The 19,218-nt window shown below is 44.3% G+C and overlaps 1 pseudogene across 1 annotated transcript; it reads right to left on the reverse strand.

The window, feature by feature from the left end:
* Positions 1-255: 255 nt before the first annotated feature.
* LOC308286798 (small ribosomal subunit protein mS35-like) lies at positions 256-1,228 on the reverse strand (annotated as a pseudogene). The gene has a single exon. The product of its transcript is annotated as a small ribosomal subunit protein mS35-like (transcript).
* Positions 1,229-19,218: the final 17,990 nt, after the last annotated feature.

The following is a 19,218-nucleotide window of genomic DNA, read 5'->3' on the forward strand; positions in this document are numbered from 1 at the left end:
AAAGCTGTTTCGACGATGCGGTGAGCACCTTATTGATTTGTACATGTTTGAGCCGAATATGGACGTTGGAGCTCAACCATCAAGAGCCCTTTATAACTCCTGTAGAGACGTAACGTCCGAATATTAGCGACCTCTACAGGTGTTATGATTTATGGCTAGGATAGGTGGGCACTAGGGACATCTGGGCACCTTGATGTAAAATTGGCTATTTTGTCCAAAATGTTTGGGTCACACTCACACGAGTCCTAACATGGATTACAGATTGAACAGCTTCCTGACGGCCTCTCTGTACTGCAGCATGGTGCTCTCGCTCTCCCCTTCGTTCTTCAGTCTGGTGACCGAGTCCCGGTACTCCTGTACCTCTGCTCGCCCCATAGCCTGCTCTCTCACCGCCTACGCGTCTCCCTCCTCCACCTCCTCAGCCACCTTCACGCGAACCAAGGTGTCCAGGACTTTCTTCTGGGATGGACTGTCCTCCCAGCAGTACTCCTCCATGTCCGCCACCGTCTTCTCCGCTTCCCACGCCTCTGTTTTCCATGACTCGTGGTAGAGGACGGTCAGAAGGTACATGGCGTAGTCAGTGTTCTGCTGCTTCAAAGGACAACTGTCGGTTGTGACGCTAAGGATATCGGTCTCTTTGCAGTATCTGTCCCCAACCAGCTTCAGCATCTTCTTCCTTGCATGGTCGTCCAGATTCAAACTGGACAGCTTTACCTTGAGGTGAACGATGCGAGCAGAAGGGTTTCTAAGGGAGGTCCCAGCGGAAACATAGTCTGTGCTCTCCACCTTGATGGGGAAGTGTTCGCTGTTCGTCACACGCAGCGTCAGTCTCCAGAGCTGAGGGCCACTCTGTGCAGAAGGGCTTCAGAGCGCCACAGTGTGTCTTAATGGCTGCTGGGGTCAAGTGCAAAAAGTTGGGAATCTTGATGAGCTCCAGGTTTCCCTTCTTCTCCGGGGGGACGCCTCCCCTCACGGGCTTGCCCATCCGCACGGGCAAGGGTACCGATCCAGGTCTGAAGGGGGCCCAGGCTGGGTACACGGTAGTCCAGTCCTGATCAACTGCCATCTTCTCTGTCCTGGGCTCCCCTGGTTCTCTCCTGGGTTTCCTGGGTGCTCTGTTGCCTCTATCTGGAAATCCTTTATTTGAATGGGGTCTGTTAGTAGACAGGGCTGTGGAGTAAGTCATCCTGCCCAGCTGGTTGTGTGCTGCAAAAGCAGGGCTTTTCATTCGTCCTAAAAACACTAATAACATCTTGCATGTGTGTGTTGCCATGGTTTCTTCCAAAGGCATTTTGTAGGCCTTTGTGGACGGAAGCCGTCAAGGGACAATTTAGATGTAGCAGTAGATCAAAGCTTGCATAGATGAGATAATATAACTGAGATGAGGCTTCGGTCTCAACTTATCTGGTTATGATTTTAACTCAGAGTATAAGTAAAGTAAGCGATTACACCTGCAACGAAAAAAAGTCCCTTACATCGTCAGACAGTTGTTTGAGCGGTGCTAAACGCTCCTACGTCTGGCTTTGTGTGTATGTCCCTATATGAAGTGTAAGCAGTACCAACAGCTCACACGAGACTAACGTCATAGAAAGTATGCAGAGGCCGATATCACCACAGCTGATGTCATGGACAGAACGGCCCATACAAGGAGATATACATGTGTGTCGTGTTTATTCCCTTCACACAGCTGCGATTTTGGTGTGCATATCATTGTTTTTAACCCATTTAGGCCTAGAATTATTGAATGCTTTAGCTATAGAAAAATAGCAGATATACAAGCTTGTAGATCTGCTATTTTTGAAAAAGTCGTGAAAATGTGTGCAAATCTTTGAATATATGTATTTTTAAAGCAAACGTTTGTGTAAAATAGCTACTCAGAAGGAACTGGTTTCTAGGGTTAGGACCCGCCGCAGTGGTGTCCGGTAAGAACTTAACCGAGATGCCTTGAATCGTATGAGAGGCTCTGAAGTCTTGCTGGGAGCACTAGCTGAGTATCTTGAGATGGTTGGAGGTGATGATAAGCTATAAGCTTAGGTGATCCTGGCGATAAGGTCTGAGTCGAAGAATGCTTCCCGCTTCTCCGGTGTCAAAGGCTCCTATTTATAGGGCTTGTTTGTTTATGAAGGTGACATCAGCATGATGTCATCCTGATGAGGTCACTAACTAGACATTTCCATATATGGGCCGCTCCTTTGTGTACGATGTGATATCAGCGTGATGGGTGACATCAGCATGATGTCATCCTGATGAGGTCACTAACTAGACATTTCCATATATGGTGATTCAACTTCAAGGCGCAATCATGTCAACTGTTAACTGCCGGTATGACGTGAGAGCAATTGAGAGCCTTCGCAACAGTTTGTAACTCAAATTTTGCTTCTGGGTGGTCCCTGGAACTAAATATTTTGAGATGGGTGTCCGTGGCCAAATACATATAATTTTGGGGGTCCTTCACATGAAAAGGTTTGAGAACCACTGACATAGTAGTCTCTCAAGAACAGACTAACTGAGCTCCAGTTAAGACCTTTTCTTTGATGATGGCTAGACAGATGAAACATAGAAACATAGGTTTTTTTCAAAAAATCTTAGAAGGATTCAAAAGACACCTATAGAATCAGGTCAAAATTCTAATTTTCACGATTTTTTTAAAATAGCAAATCTACAAGCTCGCAGCGTGGCTCTCGGTGCCGCGCTGTGAGCTTGTATATCTGCTATTTTTCAATAGTTAAAGCATAAAATAATGATACACACTTATGTGTACCGTAAAACACTTCACAAGATTAATTAATGAGAATTCAATAAATGTCCAAAGGAATTTTATAAGATACTGAATACAATATTAACAATGAGGCGGTTGTTTAAACCTGAGGTTTACAGTTTACAGTTTAGGCATTTAGCAGACGCTTTTAATCCAAAGCGACTTACAATAAGCAGATAACATCACAATAATAAACAAGATAATATGTCAGTACATCATCAACAATATAACAAATGCAAATGGATATCTATCTAGAAAAAACACAATATAATCAAAGTTCTGAAAAAACCTAAAAAACAAAAACAAATGCTAACTAGCTTCATGTATTCATTGATTCTTTTTCTGTAGTGCTAAGGGTTTAGGTGGAGTCTGAAAAGGTGAGTCTTCAGTCCACGGCGAAAGCTAGCGAGTGAGTCCGTTGTTCTAAGTGCGACAGGGAGTTTATTCCACAACTTGGGGGCCAGGAGGGCAAACTGTCTCGGACGAGTGGATTTTTGCCCTGGAGTTTTGAGCGAGGGTTCTGTCAGCATCCCTGTGTTGGCTGATCTTAGTGACCGGGTGGGGGTGTAGGGGTTGATCAGCTTCTGGAGGTATGGAGGAGCCATACCTTTGGCTGCTTTGAAGGTCAGCATCAGTGTTTTGTATTCAGTGCGGGCCGCAACCGGGAGCCAGTGGAGGCTGCGGAGAAGGGGAGAGACATGTGAGAACTTAGGCTGGTTGAAGACCAGTCGTGCCGCGGCATTTTGGATCAGTTGGAGAGGTTTAAGTGCACATGCCGGGAGACCAGTGAGGAGAGAGTTACAATAGTCAAGCTTTGATATGACAGATGTCTGAATGAGGAGCTGGGCTGCCTCCTGGGTGAGGAAGGGTCTGATTTTACGGATGTTATAGAGTGTGAACCTACATGACCGGGTGACTGATGCAATGTGTGCCTTGAATGATAGCTGGCTGTCCAGGACCACACCAAGGTTTCTAGCAGTAGGAACTGAAGTCACAAATGCATTATCTATGGAAATAGTGAGATCTTGCATGGGGCAAGACTTAGCTGGGAAGAAGAGTAGCTCCGTCTTGTCCGGGTTCAGCTTAAGGTGAGGTCTCCAAGGAGGAATTAAACCAAGATGCCTAATAGGAGCCAGCAGCCCCAGCCCTCATAATGTTATTTCACTATTATTTCCTGTTACCTTGGGCCATCACAACTTCATACTGAACACCCTACTTTCACCAAAAATCAAACCTCGGTTCGAAGTGAAGCAGTGAATTTTTATTCTATGTGTTCTAGAGCTATGAAATCTGTGTTCTAGATCTATACATTCTGTGTTCTAGATCTATACTTTCTATGTGCATTCTGAATGAATTAATGATTTTGTCTGGAGGGCCAAATTGTCATGTCAAATTGTCAATACTCAATTCTGCATGCACGGGACATGTACGGGACAGACAAAGCCACTCCTTGGGAATCTATGGGAATCATCAAAAAAACATGTACAGGACAGACAAAGCCACTCCTTGGAAGCGGCTTTCACCGCTTCAAAAAGAGGATGTCCTAAAGGAGGCTGATGTTTACCTTGTCTAGGGCTTGCAGCAGTCGACCTTGTTGGTACTGCTCAACTACAATCATGGCGCATTGTATCAAACACGACACACATGAATATCTCCTTGTATGGGCCGTTCTGTCCGTGATTAGCTGTGGTGACGTCAGTCTATGCATTCTTTCTATGATGTTAGTCTCGTGACATCTCGGACATCTCCTGCTCATACGGACATAAGGACCTACACACAATGCCAGTCTGTGATGTAAGGTATCTCCATACTCCATACAAGGAGTTCTGTGCTCACTCATACGGACAAGTATAACATACACACAAAGCCAGACATAGGAACGGTTTGCACCGCTCAGAAATGTTGATATAATTGTGCCATATTGCCAACCTCAAATCAGAATGCCCATATACTGGCAATTGCACATAATTATATTGATGACATCAGGGATCTCTATATATAGGAATGAAAGGGACATGGACTGACACTCATATATGTCCATAAAAGGGACAAGGACTGAAAGACTTATAGATCTTCATAATAGGCCTATGGGCATATCAGTCATATTGACAGTAGCTGCTTTGTGACACAATCGTTCAATTTGTGATACAAGCACCAAATTTGGCATGAATGCCAAGGACCAAATTTTTCCAAAAACCGTGTTAGCAAAAAAAAAAAAAAAAAGAAAAACAATAGCCACCATCTTCCAAAAGAAAGGTCTCATTGACTTTAATATACAGGGTAAAAAAATAATAATATATATATATATATATATATATATATATAAAATCTCATTTGTTTTGCACAAAAAACATTCCTTGGGCTAAACGGCCCCCACAAAACAATGGTTTAGTGATGAGCCATCACTTTTCACATGTTTTGTGCCGGATGGAATTTGTTCGTGCAAAACAAATGTTTGCAATGGATTCAAATTCATGAAGAAAACCCTAGTTTGACCCCTCACATGCTACTTAAAGCATATTTATTTTTTTGTGTTTTTTTTCCTAAGGTCAATGAGACCCCATTTTTTTTTTTTTTTTTTTTTTTTTATGGTGGCCATGTTGCATTTTTTTGAGTGGCTAACAAGCTTTTTTGGGATAAGTCCTTGGCATTGTTCATGCCACATTTGGTGCTTGTATCACAAGCTTAGGAGTGAACGATTCTTCAAAAAAAAAATCGGAATGGGGGATGCACCGGGGCCCGGCCAGGAGTCAACCCACAGAGCCTAGTCCTTCCACTCACCAGATTGTTTTACCTCTCAGTCCCGGCAGAGTAGTTCCAGAGCAGCGAGTGTGTGGCCCTGTCTTTCCCTATTCATGGGTTGCATTTGTAGTCCTAAACCGGCCATATTGAGGACCAACACAGGTGTTCAATTTGTCTGATTGGCATAGAACCAATGTTCTACGTTAATCAAAACACCTGTGTTGGTCCTCAAAATGGCTGCTGTAGGACTACAAATGCAACCTTGAATTGGACTAATCATGGGTAGCCCTGGGCAACACATGGCTTTCACACTGTGAAACACTACAAGTTTCTTTCTTTCTTTCTTCTTTGTCTCCTGCACATGAACATCTTTTCAACTATGATAACAACTTCTGACATCACGAGTGACACCATTGCTGATGTCACCAATCCTATTTAAGTGGAGACAAATATCTAAAGACATTAAAGATGCTGTTGTCTCTATTGACAACTCGTCTCTTTCCTCCTTTTCTCTCACACATCCAGAATCATGGCTGCTCCCATGCCTATCAGTCGGCAGATTCTCTCTTTATCAAGGATCTCTGCAGGAATCTCAACATTGGTAACAAGAGGCAACTGTGGAACTCATCAGAGGTGTATAACCTGGCGACCACATCTCCCACTGACACCAACGGCTTCCTTTCATTCTGGAATTGCATATTGGACGACTCCATCATCAATTACAGTCACACAAGAGCCGGACACTCTATTTCAAAAAGTGTCTGTGTTGGTCAAGGGTCATGACAGGGCTGTCTTGGACAGCTATGAGTTATTTGCTACTCTGGCAGCCAAGGAGCTTGGCATTACTCTCAGCAAAGTTTTTGAACCTCCCAAGGATATTGAGAGGCTTACACTTTTGAAGTCTGTCCACATTTTCAGTAAACATAGGGTCCAGTATGAGATGAGGACACATTTCCGGTGCATCGAGCTGTCTCACATAACAGGCTCTACAGCACATGTTTACCTTGAATACATACAGAGGAATCTACCGGAAGGTGTAGCAATGGAGGTCTCGAAGACGACTATGGAGAGGATTCCAGAACACATTCTAGAACCCATGTGGAAGCACTGACAAAAAACTCCAGTCAATCAGAACAGTCATGAACAGCTGCATTTATTTTACCTCTGCAGCAAACTTGTTGTGGGAGACGGGAGACGGGAGAGGCCTCAGCAAAACATAAATCTTAAAATCTAGTAAAATAAAAGAAGAAAAATATGCTGTTGTCTCTTTTAACAGACTGGTTAGGAACAGATGGCTGGACATGTTAAGAAGACTACACGTCTGGTGGACCTGGCAGTGTCTCAGAATCCACATGAAAGCCTGAGGATTCTCCAGTGACAATTAACGTACCTAAGCTCCTCGGCATACCAGAGTACCTCACAGCGGGTACCTCCTCTGGGTACCACTGTGTCTTTTCCGGTCCAAGAAGGGTGGGAGTGATTTAGTTAAGTTCTTAACCCTGCCGACGTGAGAAAGTGATGATAGACGGAGGTCTTGTTGTTACCATATATATGGATGTATACAGTCACTACGTAACATCGGCGATGGCAACAGTGGTGAGTGACATTGTTTGTAAAAGTACGTTTCCAAATGGAAACCCATGTGCATCCCTGTGGTGCAGTCGTTGGTTCATTCAACTCAATTTTCAAAAACAGTGTATATAGTTGATCTACAGGCTGAGAGCTACTGTTCTTTAACACAATGTGATTATAAATCTATTAATAGTATGCTTTATTTTGTCCATAGTAAATTATTTCTTGATTATTTGTACTGTATGTGTCATTACTTGCGCCAGCAGAAAGCGGGTCTGTCTGTGTTTAAGTCATTCAATGGGAAAACCCTTGAAAAAAATCGTGTTTACATCATCCAATTGGAAAACCCTTGAAATAATACAGTGCCACCTGATATGAATAACAAGGCACAAGTTGGCATCTCGGCAGAGTGCCAACTAAACCATCCAAATACATACAGACAGCACCGGACAGCTCCGATCGCAATACTCTGCTGGCGCACAAGCAGGCCATGTATGGCCAAGAGTGCACAAGGTGAAAGTTGGCACCTTAACATAGTGCAGTCTAGTTTTATATATTTTCAGTTATTTGTTTTTTGATTGATTGATTCATTATTTTATTAGACAAAAATGGAGAACAGAAAAAGTAGAGTCAATACAATTGAAATGTAGTACAGCACAAGTACAGTTAAACACCCTGCCTAAAAGGAACATCTCAAATAAGATTTGATGGTCTTTTTGAAGCGGTGAAAACCGCTTCCAATGAATGGCTTTGTGTGTATCACGCCCATATATGGTAATTTCAGTCCAGAATGAACAGGCTTTTTCAAAAACAGAATGTCCATTTAATTACCATATATGGTGATGTCAGTCCAGAATGAACAGGGTTTTTCAAAAACACAAAGTATGTTACCTTATGTCCATATATGGTCACTCCAGGCCAGAATGAACAGGTTTTTCCTGTCCCGTACGTGTAAAATATCAGTCCAGAATGATAGGCTTTTTCAAAAAGCAAAATGTGTGGTGTCCCTCCCGGTTAGATGAATGGATACTTTGAGGATTGGTCAAGCTTCACATGATAATTTGGCCTTCAGGGTCTATCTGTCTTGTGCAGTATATATTGCAGATTATCAAAACAGATGAAAAATACATTCAGAATAGAGGTTTTATCTGTCCACCGCTTCACTTCAAACCGAGGTTTGATTTTTTTTACATTGAAAGCCCTCAGCATTTAATTCATGGACATAAAAAATTGCAAGCAAAGAAAACATTCAATAATATTGAAGTTATAAAAACACTATATATGTACATTATAGGGGAAACAGGGGGGGGGGGGGGGGTGCTCACTTCTCATTTGTCTATGGGAGAAGAAAGCTGAGCCTATTCCATGCCACTGTGGTGTCTGTCCTCCTGTATGGCTGCGAAAGCTGGACCCTGACACCCAACCTGCAGAAGTCCCTGGATGGGTGCTACACCAGAGTGCTCTGAATGTGGACCAGAACATCCACATTACCAACAAGGACCTATACAGGCAACTGCCGAAGCTCAGCAAGAAGGTAGCAGCTAGGAGGATGCAGCTGGCCGGCCACTGCCACAGACATCGGGAGCTCCCGGCCAGCAGGCTGGTCCTGTGGGAAGCAACGTGCGGGCATCGATCGCGAGGGCGTTCCGCGTTAACGTATGTGGACGTCCTGAAGAAGGATGCGGGAGCGGAAAGCTCTTAAGAGCTGGCCGGGTGTATGGAGAACCGGAAAGATTGGAGACTCCGATGGAAGCTCATCTGAGGACGACCGAGAGAGAGATAACTACGTCCTTCTCTGGCCTCCTGAAAGGTGAGTTTTCAGGGCAGTTTTGAAGGATGCCAGCGAGCTACATATTTAAGGGAGGTAGTCAAGGAATTCCACACCTGGGTGGCAGTGATGTAGAAGGAGAATTTACCCATATTTGTCTTATGGGTTTGTGTTATCAGATCATTGTGTGCGCTCCCTCTGGTGTTGTGGCTGTGGGTGTTGCTAACTTTTTTGTCACATCTGCCCCATGCAATTTCTGTTTTCAATCATCATTCTTAGAGATCCATGATGCTCAGGCAGACAATGGACGAGGAGCAGTGGAAAGACAACAAGAAATACTGGACGGGTTAGGCCAGTGGAGTTTTCAGAGCAGCCTTGTGCTAAGGAATTGTATTTTATTTGATTCACTTTGAACCCAACAACAACCCTGTTATGGATTTTATTTATGACTATTGTCATCTTGTTCGTTCTCTTCTCTCAAACATCATGGCTGCCCCCATGCCTATCAGTCGACAGATTTGCACATCATCAAGGATCTCTGCAGGAACATTGGGAACTACCCCTGATCTCAGCCATAAGGAATAGCTCTCTGCCATTCTCAGAATCATTTTCCTACGAGAATCCAGATGACCCTATTAACGATGCACTAAACAAATGAGGGTATTCTTTATGTATTAGTGGATGCAACCCACTCTTCACTTGATGAGAGATTCAAGTCAATGCAACACTTTTGGAGTGCTCACCAACTTCCACAAAATGTCACAGGAAGAGTTGCAAAAGCATTGTCACATGCTGAGCACTGCTCTGACCCATGATGGACACCATGATGTTGATGGCATGGAACTGGCAGCAGAAATGGAAGATGTCCCTTCTTTGCCACCAAAGCAAATGACAAGCATGGAACTCTTAACCTTCATGTATGAGAAGAGGCTGACAGAATCAAACCCACATATGTGGGTGGCTCTAAGAATCTATGCCACTCTTCCTGTTACAGTGGCTAGTGCTGAAAGGAGCGTCTCTAAGCTCAAGCTCATCCTGAGATCTACCATGGCGCAAGAACGGCTCAACAGGCTTGCCATTAGGATTAACCAGTTAACCACGTGTTCTCACAACAGCTGTCCTATGATGCTGTGATAGATGACTTTGCTTCAAGAAAGTCAAGGGGTCGTCCCAGACACGGATCCCACTGGAACCTTGCCAGGGATAAGGACAGACCTGCACTGACAGTTTTCAGGGTTCTAAATGGAGGAGGCAAAGCTTTGCACGAGTCCAATCAACTACTGTGAAGAGAATGATTCTCCCACTTCTAAGAACTATTGCAAATTTTCAACGTCTATGGAAGGAATGGTTGATAACTCGAAAAACAAAGTCATTGAGATGTCCCAACAAGTGGTCTGAGTCGTTAGGTCTGAGGCACTTAATGCCATTCAGCAGATGGATGTTATTAGCGCGCTGGAGTAGACGAGATGAGTACAGTTCTAGAATGGTTTGCAGAAGAGACTGAGGTGCTCCGGCTGCTTTTTTATTAGACTTAGGTCATCTGTATTACTTTCTGTTTATTAAAGAGACTGAGTTGCTCTTATTTCGGTTATTTTTTATTTGCACAAGAGACTTCGGTCCTCTGTATTACCTTCTGTTTATTAAAGAGACTGAGGTGCTCTTATCAGATATTTGTATTTGCACTGTTGCACACAAGACAGTAGATACTGTATTTGATATTCTTCCCTGATTAGAGAGACTGTGGTGCTCTTATTTGTATTTGCACAAAAGACATTGGTACTCTGTATTTTATTTTAATTAAATACACTTGTTGACACTCACTATCTCCTTTTTATTTAAAATTGAAAGCGCAATGTGTAGGTAGCTACAGATTTATAACCTAGTGATCCTTTTTTGGCCACCGGAGGGAGCCAATGAACCAATACATCTTTATTTGAATCCAATGTTTGTGAAAATGTCTGTGAAGCATTAAGCCATATAGTCAAGCCCCCCCACGTGGCGAATGTGTCGCACACTACCGCCAGGGGGCTCCAGGAAAAATCTTGCCTGGGGCACCAACTTGCTTAGAGCCGCCACTGTTGGTGATTCATACACGTGGCTCTTTGCATCGTTGCCTCCTGCCATTCATTAAAATGATCCAAATATTCACTTCAAAGGTTGGCGCTGACCAACGACGACAGACAGCCACGGGAGGAGGACCTGCTATGTTTGAGGTTTTGACACCCGCGGAGGATCTCGCCACCTCTGTTCTCCCCCCTGAAATGATAGAGGGTTTACCTGGTAATGCAATGTCCTTCCAATTCCACCTGCAGTGGTTCGGTTATTTGAGGGGTAAGGAATGGTAAAGCCATTCAGAAAGAACAGACATTATTAGCCTACTATAATGCACAATGTCTGTCATTCATCATCGTATTAATGACATTCTTCTTCTTAACAGTAGTCAATTATGTAGTTCCACATGCACTGTATATGGTGGAGGCAGCTAGATAGCATTTGATATAAAATAAAATGATCTGTTTCTAAATAGTAACAGAAACATGTGAAAACGAAAAATGTGATGTTTTTTTTATTATTATAATACACAATCTCACAATTAAAAAAGCATTAGGCCTATTCTTACAAAGATTTCCCTGGGGAAAGGAATGAATCATTAAAGAAATGTACACTAAATGTGAATTTATTGTAACTTCAAAAGGCATGCAGTTAAACAACACAGTTAATGCCAATGTTATTTCCACAGATGATGACTCCGACTCCGACGTAGCAGCCTCAGTCCAGGAGGAGGTCGGGAAAAACGGGTCCTCGTCCGCTACTGCATCCACCACCACCACCAGCAACGGGGGGAGAGCCAGAGGAGGAGATGGATCCGGGAGAAGGGTCATCGACTCTGGCGAGTCGTCCCAGAGAATGATTCTCCCCCTTCTAAGAAATATGGCAAATTGTCAGTTTTCAGGGTTGTAAATGGAGGAGGCAAAGCTTTGCACGAGTCCAATCAACTACAGTGAAGAGAATGATTCTCCCACTTCTAAGAAATATGGCAAATTGTCAACGTTTATGGAAGGAATGGTTGATAACTCTGAAAACAAAGTCATTGAGATGTCCCAACAAGTGGTCGGAGTGGTTAGGTCTGAGGCAGTTAGTGCCATTCAGCAGATGGATGATATTAGCACGCTGGAAGAACAAAAGCCGGGGGAAGGGTCGTCAACTCAGGCAAATCGTCCCAGACAGGGATCCCACCGGAACCTCGCCAGGGATAAGGACAGACCGGCACTGACAGTTTTCAGGGTTGTAAATGGAGCACAAGTCCAATCAACTACTGTGAAGAGAATGATTCTCCCCCTATAAGAAATATGGCAAATTGTCAACGTCTATGGAAGGAATGGTTGATAAAGTCATTGAGAGGTCCCAACAAGTGGTCGGAGTGGTTAGGTCTGAGTTCTTGCCCCCCTAGTGGCGAGAAAAAGAACCTCTGGGAACTCAGATTGGGTCTGAGGCAGATAGTGCCATTCAGCAGATGGATGATATTAGCACGATGGAAGAACAAAAGCCAAAGAAATATATTAGTGAGGAAAGTAAGTAAGTATGGACATTTTATTTATATAGCACCTTTTACAGAGAGATCTCTGCACAAATACCAACAACAAACGCCTGTTCAAATACGCCTGTGTTTTGAGGTTCCTTTTAAAAATGCCGACAGAGCCTACAAATCTCAAGGCTTGTGGAAGAGCATTCCAAAGTTTGGGGGCAACAGCTTGAAAAGCCTTGTCACCTTTTGTTTTAGATGAGTCGGATGAAAGGCTTGGGGTTAGGCTAGAAGAGAGAACATAAAGGTTTAGTATGGTAGAGATAAAGAACACGGAACACACAGTGTGAGAAAAACAGGGGCTCATCAAAGAGCAGGAAGGAAAGTAAAAAACAAAGTCATTGAGATGTCCCAACAAGTGGTCAGAGTGGTTAGGTCTGAGGCAGTTAGTGCCAGTCAGCAGATGGATGATATTAGCACGCTGGAAGAACAAACGCCGGGGGACGGGTCATCGACTCAGGCGAGTCGTCCCTGACAGGGATCCCACCGGAACCTCGCCAGGGATAAGGCCAGACCCTTCCTGGATATGCAGCAGGTGGGGTTCTGGATGCTGCAGATTCAGCTGGGAAGGCTCGCCAACTCAGTTCATCGAGTCGCTCCAGCACTTGAGCGCTTCATTGAGCCCCTGGGGCGCAGCGCTGCAGCACTGGAGTGACTCGCTCATCTGGGGGCTCCCCCCTCCGCCGACCCAACCTCCATCTCCGCCTGAGCAGCGGCCACCAGCCACGCCACCTTGGTCCACACCGGTGGCTACCCTGGGGAGGAAAATGACTGGATTGTATTGGCAATAATAATAATATTCAATTGCCAACATCTTATGGGACAATTCCTTTATTCCCCGCATGGGATTGTAACACAGAGGCTTACACTTTTGAAGTCCGTCCACATTTTCAAGAAACATAGGATGGTGAGTGATATTGTTTGTACAAGTACGTATCCAGGACCATATAGAATCCCATCTCAGAGGTGTATAACCGGGCGACCATATCTCCCACTGACACCAACGGCTTCCTTTCATTCTGGAATTGCATATTGGACGACTCCATCATCCATTACAGTCACAGTAGAGCCTGACACTGTGTTCCAAAAAGTGTCTGTGTTGGTCAAAGGTCATGAGTAATTTGTACTTTGCTATTCTGGCAGTGTGTGTACTTGCAATTGAGTGGAGAACCTAGTGTGATGTAGAACATTTATGCGAGAAATTGTTTGAAAATACATGCTTCTTAATCTGTCATACAGTATGTCGGCCTAAACGTATCTGGTTCAGTTTGAAGTTTGCACAAGAATTGTATGTAAAAGGCAGTTGTAGCAAGGCACTACAATTTTCTTTATATTGCTTTTCATGTTGCACTGTTGGAAAATGTTCACTGAATGAACATATTACAGTTAACTGTTAACTAAATTAATTGCACCTTAGCTCACATATGTTATGCCTTTGAAATAATGCAATACAGTTCTGTTCAAAGTATCCAGTATCATCTTGTATTAATTTATTTAGCAATGCATCTTGAAAAGGTACAGTTAGAGTTTACCACGTTTTCAAATACAACTTAAATGTCAGGGTGGTACTTCAAAACGCTGTTCTGCTGCTGTTTTGTCATCCTCAGTTGAGAAGGTGTCAGTTCCAAAGCAGGAGACTCTTGTCAGCAAAGAGCCAACATCTTGCTGGTCTGCACCTGGGGAGGCATGGGAGCTATTTCTACAAGTCATCTTTTCGACAACCAAACCTAACCCTAACGAGAGGCGTAATTTGACCAATATCTAGGGTGTTGTAAGGAATGGAGTTTGTCCATGCGCGGTTTTATCCGGTTTGGGTGATTTTTATTGAAGTTTCGGGTGTTTATTCCCCACACAACAGTCTAACAAGGAGCTGCAGATAGCTGTATAGTTACTATATAGCATGCAGTGACTATAGGCAACACGTTTTCCAGGCTTTCTTTTTTTTTTTTTTTTTTAAACAATACTCCACAGGTTAGGTAGCCTAATCATGTGCCAGTATGAATAAGATAATGAACTTTAATTAACTAATTAATTGAAAGACTAAGCACTGTGAGTGTGTGTGTGAGAGAGAGAGAGAGAGAGAGAGAGAGAGAGAGAGAGCTGTGCCTCTGTGCGTAGGCTTGTTGAATGCACAGACGTTTAGGGAGAATTCTTTGCACACATGTGAAGTGAACACTCAAATTAAAATGCAAACATTATTCAGACCGCAGAGTGAGGTAGTCTGGCCATGTATGAATATTGAAAGAACAATAAGCATACTTGGTGACAACAAAGGGAATATTTTGGTTAAAAGATGGTTGAATCTTAAAAAACCTTGTGACTTTTTAACAGGATATTTATTTATTATTATTATTATAATTTTTTTTTTTTGGTGCTACCAGTAAACCACTTCCGCTGTGATGCCCTATAATAAAAGTTCCAGGAAGTGATCACTGGTTGGAAAGTTCCAGGAAGTGAGGTACAGGAACAGCTATAAAGGTTCAGGAAGTGAGGCGGCCGGGCTTCCATTTTAGGTGTGAAAAGAGTGTTTGGTGTGGTGGTTGGTCAGAGAGACTCTTTTAAGCCTATACACTACAAAACATATCAATTCAGAACGTTTTAAACCATCGAATAGTGTGGCCGATGAACTTAATGACCTGAATATGGGACGTTTGGCAGAAGTATATTCTGAGGGTTTATATTCTGGATTGATGCAGAACAACAGGCAAAGTAGCTGCAATTTGCAACTCCCTTCTTTTTATATATGTTGAAACTAGAGTTGCAAAACCAACCATCGGCAGCCAATGCATCCAAACAGTTCTTTATTTTTCTATATATTTCTTTGCTATCTGACTCACCAACATTGTGGCTGTATGGAAAGCTTGAGTGTTTGTGTTGTGTTTGATACAAATCCATTGTAGACATGCTATGAGCTAGCCTACTTTCAAATTCCGTGGAGGTAATTAGTGTTGGAGTTTGGAAGCGCTCATGGGAAATCACTCAAAGATCCTGTGTACCACCAGTTTCTAAATTCCACATAATGCAGGAGAAAGTAGCTGAACACATGTCTACCGTGGATTTTTATGAAACAAACACTTGGCAGATAGAAAGAGGATAATTCATACAGCCACAATGTTAGTGAGTTTGACATTGTTTAAAACGATCATACGCATATAGCAAATAAACTTGGATGCATTGGCTGACAATATTGCACTCTAGTTTCAACATATATATTAAAAAAAAAAAAGTTAAGGGCAAGGAACCTCCTGGAGTCCTGACAGAAAGTTAGGGTGAGGATCATATTAGGGCTGGTGTTATTGATAACTTAGTTTTTCGTACCCCATAGCTATCGGACAGTGACATAATTATTGACATCAATAAACAGAGGAAACATCTTAAAAGTTATAATAGTATTTGGGTTTATTCCAGGGAAGGGATCTTAGAAGCATCAGAACGACATGGTTCCAGATCAATTCTTCCTACGTTAACACAGTGATACAAAGGTTTTATACACATTAGGGATTACGTATTAAAGCGTCTAAATAAACACATCAATAAATGATTAAAAAGAGTCTCGACCGTCTCAGTTTCAACGGGATTCAATCTCCTTAATTCTATTCTCGGCATAAGTATAAAGGCCCATTCCCACTGGGCCAGATAATGGATGAAAAATCTCTTTCTCCAGATATTTTTCCATTCAAGTGATGGTAGATACAGATAAAACAAATATCTGTCACAGATATATATATTTTTTATCTGTATCTACCATCCACTTGAATGGAAAAATATCTGGAGAAAGATTTTTTTATCTGTTATCTGGCCCAGTGGGAATGGGCCTTTGCTGGTCTGGAGCGTAGTCCACTGTGCCATGATAACCATGGAATCATCAAATTATAATCACCTTAAAGAGTAAAGACAAACCGCCATCAAAACACACAGACGACATGGTCACTGGATTAAATTGAGACACTGACATTCACCACACTTTCACTGATTCCCAACTCTGTTGTTTAATACGCAACAGATTTGTCTCTTAACATCTCTCACCATCGGTCATCATGTTAGTCTTTATGGTATACAGCCTACTTAGAATAGTAAATATGACGCATGATGGGTGAGACAAAATGTTCATTTATAATATAAATGTTTCTTCCACAGGAGTTTCCTCCCCACACCACCTGCATATGCTGGTCAGGTCATCTGTAAAACATATTTTTGACTTAAGGGGGCCTGTCACCTAAAGGGTGACTGTCACTTTAAGAATCATCTTAACAAGTTAATATTGTTATGATGTCATTGTGGGAATGCGCAATTATAAGCCAATCAAATTAATTGTCTTTATAGCCTGACTGTATGACTACTTACAGTTCTGGTCAGCTGTTGTTGGGGGGCGAGGGGCAGATTACACTGAGCTTCAGACTGTTTCAGACCGATTTCAGAGAAGCTCATGTCACAGTGTAATCTGCCCTCCTCAACCCCTTTAGGTGACAGTACCCCTTTAAAGGAGGACTTCACCACTTTTCAACCTATCTTCATATAATAAGTCCTCACTAATGTTCATGTTAAATATCACAATTTTTCTCATAGGATAGTACAATAAAGGCACACGCACTTACGCACGCACGCACACACACACACACACACACACACACACACACACACACACACACACACACACACACACAGGTGGTGAAAAGAGTTCATAATCAAAGATTTTAATGTGTGTATATATATATATATATATATATATATATATATATATATATATATATATATATATATATATATATATTTTTTTTTTTTTTAACAGAGGGAATTAAATATTTGACAAGTCTTGGTCTCCTCCTCATCCTCCTTCTCCTTCCTCTTCATCCTCCTTCTTGGGTTCCTGTAAAGGGTAACAGCCAGGGCAATGAATTAAAAGGCACAGGCCTACATTGCCATGGCATGTCTTACCCTCTCTTGTTTTTAAACCACCTTAAGCCCATCCCATTTTCAGATAGACTTGACAGTGTATTCATTTAACCTAATACACAAAAGATCATACTATTCCGTCCTGCTGATCCCAAAATGATGACTCAGATTGTTTTATTTAATGAAACAAAATGGGTCCAAGATGAAAACACAATCACTTACCCTCCATCCTCATTATCCTCCATCTGTTATTGGATCGGGGGGCAGAAGGAGCGAATACACTTCCCGGCAGCGGCACGTGCCCCGACGTTGCCGGACCTGCCGACTATAGCCGCGGTAATGATTCCTATGCCGCGGCAATTATACCTAATCCGTGGCACAGCCGGACAGACCGTCAATGGAGCTGAGTCTGCCGCTTTTGCCGAACCTATCCCCCCCCCCCCCCCACACACACACACACACACACACACACACACACACACACACACACACACACACACACACACCACCCACACACACACGTGCAGGCACGCACGCGCACGCACGCGCACGCATGGACACCCACGCACGCAAGCACCATGATCAGCGTGCTCATATCAATAATGTATAAATAAATGAATAAAGTATTAAAACAGTCATGTCTGCTCCGGTGGTCGCTTACCGACCTCCCGGATCTGCTGGGGCCTCCCGGTAGCCCCCGGAGCCGCCGGTAGCCTCCGCCGGACCGCCGCCGCCTCCCGGAGCCGCCGGTAGCCGCCGTCACCTGCCGGGCCTCGCCGGTAGCCGCCGTCACCTGCCGGGCCCGCCGGGCCTCACCGGCAGCCGCCGCTAGCCGCCGTCACCCGCCGGGCTTCACCGGCAGCCGCCGCTAGCAGCCGTCACCCGCCGGGCTTCACCGGCAGCCGCCGCTAGCAGCCGTCACCTGCCGCTTCTATACCGGATCCGCCGGTCCATCTGGTGCATCGGCGGCGGCCGCAGTGCTGCCAGAGATGGGTCGGTCTGTCTGTCTGTCTGTCTGTCTGTCTGTCTGTCTGTCTGTCTGTCTGTCTGTCTTGGGTCTTCTCCACCTCGCCTCTCCACTTATATCTATCCATTTTACGCACAGCTGTTTTGCGCTGCACGTATCTATCCCGCCACACACACACACACACACACACACACACACACACACACACACACACACACACACACACACACACACCACCCACACACACACGCGCAGGCACGCACGCGCACGCATGGACACCCACGCACGCAAGCACCATGATCAGCGTGCTCATATCAATAATGTATAAATAAATGAATAAAGTATTAAAACAGTCATGTCTGCTCCGGTGGTCGCTTACCGACCTTCCGGATCTGCTGGGGCCTCCCGGTAGCCCCCGGAGCCGCCGGTAGCCTCCGCCGGACCGCCGCCGCCTCCCGGAGCCGCCGGTAGCCGCCGTCACCTGCCGGGCCTCACCGGGCCTCACCGGCAGCCGCCGCTAGCCGCCGTCACCCGCCGGGCTTCACCGGCAGCCGCCGCTAGCAGCCGTCACCCGCCGGGCTTCACCGGCAGCCGCCGCTAGCAGCCGTCACCCGCCGGGCTTCACCGGCAGCCGCCGCTAGCAGCCGTCACCTGCCGCTTCTATACCGGATGCCGGTCCATCTGGTGCATCGGCGGCGGCCGCAGTGCTGCCAGAGATGGGTCGGTCGGTCTGTCTGTCTGTCTGTCTGTCTGTCTGTCTGTCTGTCTGTCTTGGGTCTTCTCCACCTCGCCTCTCCACTTATATCTATCCATTTTACGCACAGCTGTTTTGCGCTGCACGTATCTATCCCGCCACACACACACACAGACACACACACACACACACACACACACACACACACACACACACACACACACACACTGACAAGCGCTGT

Source organism: Nannobrachium achirus (assembly GCF_963921795.1).
Source record: "Nannobrachium achirus genome assembly, chromosome: 6".
NCBI classification, from domain to species: Eukaryota; Metazoa; Chordata; class Actinopteri; order Myctophiformes; family Myctophidae; genus Nannobrachium; species Nannobrachium achirus.